The 5,719-nt window shown below is 32.8% G+C and overlaps 1 long non-coding RNA gene across 3 annotated transcripts; it reads left to right on the top strand.

Annotated features, from left to right (window-relative positions):
• Positions 1-2,868: 2,868 nt before the first annotated feature.
• Positions 2,869-5,358, top strand: LOC128873223 (uncharacterized). 3 transcript variants are annotated; one of them, XR_008456356.1, is made up of 4 exons: positions 2,869-3,636; positions 3,729-3,788; positions 4,584-4,719; positions 4,924-5,358. It is a non-coding gene; the product is annotated as an uncharacterized LOC128873223 (long non-coding RNA). The 3 variants fall into 3 exon arrangements; XR_008456355.1 differs by having other exon boundaries at positions 4,457-5,356; XR_008456354.1 differs by having other exon boundaries at positions 4,584-5,355.
• Positions 5,359-5,719: the final 361 nt, after the last annotated feature.

The raw sequence follows: 5,719 nt of genomic DNA, 5'->3' as shown, positions 1-5,719 counted from the left end.
ATGCTATCAATATTATTATTATTAATAAGCATTTTGCTCACGGTAAAACATAATTTAAATTGCTTGAAATTAATTCCTGAAATATTTTATCATTTGCCCTCGTGGAGAAAACATGGATAACAGTATATCGAAAATAAGCTCACAAGTTATCTTATCAATCAGTAACAATCAGCGGGGTGGAGCAAAAATTCTTAAAAAGAGACGTGACTCACAAATTGCTGTCTCCTTTAAAAACATATAATAAGAAAAGTCATAAGAAAAATCGAGGCTAAATATAATCTTTTGCAGCAATACAATTAAACAATCTGAATTTCAAAGGATAATTTGTGCAAATTAGTTATTACTGTACAGGGAATAAACAATTATTAGTCAAAGTTTGAATCACAATAGAATTTTATAAGTCAAACATTAAATTAATTACAATTTTATATTTATATTAATATTGTACATTTTGCCAAAGCACTAATTTATTGATCTACTTTGTGTACGTTTACTGCAAAAGTAAGTATTTGCAATATACAGGGTCACCTATTTGAATTTATGATTTGATTGAATTTTTGTAATGCCAAAAATTGATCTTTGCAAATTTTTTTATTTTATTGGCTGTCTGTTACATTTTGTACACATAACAAAATTATACCCCTTCTTCTAGCAACTCTGGATCCCCATATTCTTTGAGATATATTGTGTATTATTTTCTTATGATCCAGGAGTGGTATACCTACTTCCAGTTAACATTACGAGTCTCTAGAATTCATTGAAATGTTAGTATAAATAGATGATAAGTATTGCTTGTAAAAATAAACAATTATTTCAAATAATTCATGCACAGAATCGTTCGTTTTTACAAAGACATTTGAATGATCATACGTATAGTTAAATATAAAAAAGATAATAATGTTTGGTTCAGTAGATGTTGCTCTTTCTTTGTGTCAAAGAGGTGCATGGCCTCATTATATTCAACTGTTTGGGTCTTGAACAAGAGCGGAAAACCTCGCGGCCGCCACAAGGAGAATTGGATTAGTGGGCTAACATGAATGTTCAAGAAGTGGCATAGATCAGATACTACAGGCCTCTCTTTTACCGATAGTAACGGGTCGAGTTACTTGAGGATTTTGACTACGGCGCTATCAAACGATCCATACTCTGTTTTACCAATCCCGTAGCACAGTCGGTATATGACTCGAACATTTGTACTTTCTTATTTTCCCGCATGAAAATGTCTACAATTTTTTAATAATAGTTTCTAAATACGCATGCTGTTTTAGGAATCTGTAAAATTTCGACTGAGTTTTTGACTATAGGAGCTTAGAGTACAAATTATTTTGTTACAGTACAGAATATAATTATTTATAACATCGATACCATCGACAAATATTGAATATCAAAATCGTAATTAGCGTCTCCAAGAAAACGTACTTTTGTAATTTATCAATTTAAAATTCCAAAACAGTTGTCCGAGTTGCTCACCATTCGTCAGAGTCGATGTCCATGAGTCTAAACTAATTTAATTATAGATGTGTAGATGAGCAACCTGTTTTTCATTTTCATTTGAGACTGTTTTTTGAGAATCCTACAAAAATTGATAATATTTTTCTAAACTCGTGAGTTTTCATTTAAAATTGTTCTGATCCTAATCACTTTCTTGGATCGAACAAAATATTTTGAGTAATTTGAAATTGAATACATCTAATCTACTTATAAAAATAAACCCATATTCGTGAATTTTAATAATTACAATTATATTTATTGATAATTTACAATGATAATTATTAACTCATTTGTAGTCTATCATGAATTCATGAATTCAATTGTCATTAAATGCGGAAAATTCCATTTCGATCAGTTAATTCCTCGTTGAGTTACATCAAAGAATAGGAATTTTGCAATAACAATAGTTGTTATATATAAACAATAAAAAAATTCATAAATTTTTGCAAATGTAATCATCGCGAAAACATGTCTGGCAGCAAAATGTAAAGGGTTTCATCGGTTTCATTTATTTTAGGCCGAATATACGTGAAATAGTACTCTTTTTGCGATGAAAGTGGTAAAAAAACGGGTAAAAAATGACAAATCACAAAATGTTTTGTTTACGGACCCACTAGAAGAAATACATAATAAGATGCAAGAGGTTTCACCCCGATTGGTTCAGCCATCTCGGCGTAATCGGCGAACAGACATAAAAAAATAAAATATACATGTCGAATTGAGTAACCTCCTCCTTTTCGAAGTCGGTTAAAAAGCCCACTTGTTTCTACGATTCGTATCACGTACCTATAGACAGACAGTCTTCTGCACATCCACCTTGTGCAATAGTGGTACATATTTAGGTAACCCTCTGCCTTCACTGACGATACTAGTATTTCTCGAGATAGTTTCGTGACCTCTAACACATAAATTCACTGGATTATGGACTCCACTTTCGCGGATCCTTTTCTCTATCGCAATCGTTGTCTTGACAAGCGTATCAGGTTACAATACATACCGCGTACTATCATCTATAAAATTCAAATCTAGTTGACGGCGAACGGTCTCCCACGCATCTACTTTGCGCATAAGTGGCATTTGTGTGACTCATTTCTCCCTATGGCGACCTTGGTGCCTCTCCAGATTATTTTCGTGGATTCTAATGTACATATTCCCTAGGTTATAGACATCACTTTAGCAAATCTTCTTTTTTATCGTAATCGTTGTCTGAATAAGAATACCAGATTATTATTATTCAGATTTTATGTTGGTCACAGCCCAGTTTCTATAGCATTTCACGCCACCTACTCCTAAAACCACTTCTCTATCCGCGCGGCATCGTCATATTCAAAAATAATTTCTCTCTTTCTGCAATTACGGCATCACATTCTTCGGCCAGTGCTCGCTTAGCCGCGCTATTCGGCGCTCGTTCCGCGCGTATCTTAGCCCCGCGATGGTCGCGATTGTAACGCAGTGATTGTTATTGCATGTTTTATCTAGAAATTATTCGTCCATCAGTTCGGACAACCCACGTCTTTCGCGTAAAAATCGTTGCGAGTGGGGAGAGGAGGAGAAAAAGGCGGGAAAAATTAAGGGGATACTGAAACGACCCTGGTTTGCAATGACACGGGCATCGCGTCACGGAGTGGTTCACGAAACGGTGCAAAGTCAAGTTTAAGGAACAATTTGCCTTATCCAGCTGCAAAACGACGAGCAAATTCTACGCAGCCAAATGTGATGGCGAGGCCGTACGATGCACGAGTTTATCCTCGAGTTGCATCGTAAGAGGGGCAGAGAGGAGACGTTTCGAAACTGCGACTGACCGTCCGGAGGGGCAATTGATATCCGCGGAACTCGGAGGATGCATTCGCTTTTTCGTTCGATTCGTGGATGCGCGACGCCGTCTAACAGCCAGACCGGTTTAACGAGGCCACGCTCGAAAACGCGTCTCTACTTGCATATCCTCCAGCCTCAACCGACCAAGCAACGACGTAATTTCGTTACTACGGCACCACCGATTAAAGCTGCGGCTTTGAGCAAGGATTTTTAGCGTCATTCGATGGAACCTCGATTATTGCAAAAAATCAGAATTGAAAATGCGTGCAGGAATCGAGGTGCTCGGTTTAACACTACCACGACGCACAGTGCAACGAACTGTGGACAAAAGTAAAAAATAAAACTTTTTTTTTCTTTGATTTGATTATTTAGACTTGTTTTGTAAGTAGAATTAATTTTAATCTGAAGTTATCTTTCAACAGGATAGGTACTTCGTTAAAAAAAAATTACTATTTTTTTTATAATGGATCTGGATTTTCGTGGTAAGTTAGCCCTATAATACTGATACTTAAAACTACTTTATAGTAGTTTTATAAAGTTTTAATAATATATGTAAAATGAACGGATTTGCACTAGTTAACATTTTAATTTTGAAGTTTCCTTTGTTTAACTTAAAAACTAATTTTTTCGAAAAGGCTGAAACTGTCTCTTTCCGGCTTGGCTTAAAAAATTTATTAGGTAGCCTACTTTAAGATAGTGAAAGAAATTCCTGCCCCAATTCGCCTCCTTTTTAGAACCGAATGATTGAATCACCGAATGACGATCTCAATTCCGACGATCCGCCATAAAATATTTTATGTGTAGATATTATTTAAAATTAAATTTCTCTATTGTCTTTTTAAAATTAATTAATTAATTAATAATTGTTTAACAAAGATTTTGGTAAAATATTATGTAATAAACTTTTCCTTCATTGTTTTAACATAATTATTTACTTTTTTTATCTTTTTTATCAAGTAGAATATTTTTGAATAGTGATTTGATTTTTGTCCTTATTTCTCACATACTCATCGCACTGTGCGACGGGTCAAACGATCGTTTCTAACTTTTGTATAGACTTCTTATATGCATTATACAAATTCTATACAATTACTTCATACACTATTTAATTTAATAACACGTGAAATATTTTTGCATTCAATTGAAACAGTGTCTTTAGGATTAAATTTCAAAATATAACAAATACTACAAAGTTTTATGGACGCCTGAAGTATCCAAATATTTAAACAGCGGAAAAGGATCAGAGATAGATAGATTAAGAAGCTAATAATCTACAGATTCAAATGTGGGAATGAGGAGAACTATAACGAATGCTAGCTGAAAGACGAAGAAAGGATGTGCAGAGAATGTGAAAAGGAAGGCGAAACAATTATTACATTTATAGCATTTATTAAGAGAATTGGAAGAGAATACGTATGTTATAAAGTAATACAAGTATTGTTTCATCCATTAGAACTTGTAAAAATGTCGAAATTCATACATTTTGTTCATCTATTATAAATTAACGAAGAGTAGCAAATATTGTGAAATTCATAAATTGTTTTAATTCATAACAAATTTATGAAAATGATGGACAACATTTGAGAAATAATGCATTTTGTTTGCTTACAATTGTAGATGCGAGAGAATTATAAAAATACAGTTTCCAAAGGGCTTTTAATTATTAATTTGTAATTGGAAGGCAAATATAATTGCTCTAAGGAAATGATCAACACAATCAAAAAATGTAATTAAGGATTGCCAATACAATTGTCAAATCATCATTTGGTATAGTTACAAAATTTCACATTTTAAAACATATTGAAGTAAATAAATTTGGTTTAAAACGAAATGTGTTTCTTTAATTAATTGTCAATTTCATTCTCTTTGGCTTCAATAAACGACTAGGATAGGGACGATGCAAACCAACTGATCAAGATAAAGGTATCTTTTTTATACCATTGAAACGAACGTAATCATGTTAACGGTGAATGAACAATTTTTATTATTAGCTGCATGTTAATATGCTTATCTCATTAAATGAATACTTTTGCAAAAGGATATGTATTTTGGTCTTTAATAACAAAATAAACCAGTTAGTGAAATCATGAAAGTCACGTAAACGACATTATGTATACTTTTAATTGTAATCGTGTGAATTTTTATTTAAAACAAAGAAATCGTAAGTATTTTATGCTTACATATTTTTTATTAAGTCGTCAATTTAATAGACCTACATTTCATTAATAAACAGATTCCTAACCCCTTTCATAAAATCTTTTATTTATTATTGGTTACTTTACTTGCGCCACAATATCAATAAATTATTATCAAACCAATCTGCAATACCAGATCTACAATACATTAACCTTTCAGTATAGAAGACAACAAATAAGGATTAGCTGTAAACATTTCATACATATTCGAGTGATCC

The sequence above is a fragment of the Hylaeus volcanicus genome, chromosome 3 (assembly GCF_026283585.1).
Source record: "Hylaeus volcanicus isolate JK05 chromosome 3, UHH_iyHylVolc1.0_haploid, whole genome shotgun sequence".
In the NCBI taxonomy this organism is placed as follows: Eukaryota; Metazoa; Arthropoda; class Insecta; order Hymenoptera; family Colletidae; genus Hylaeus; species Hylaeus volcanicus.
This window is presented reverse-complemented; position numbering and strand designations above follow the sequence as displayed.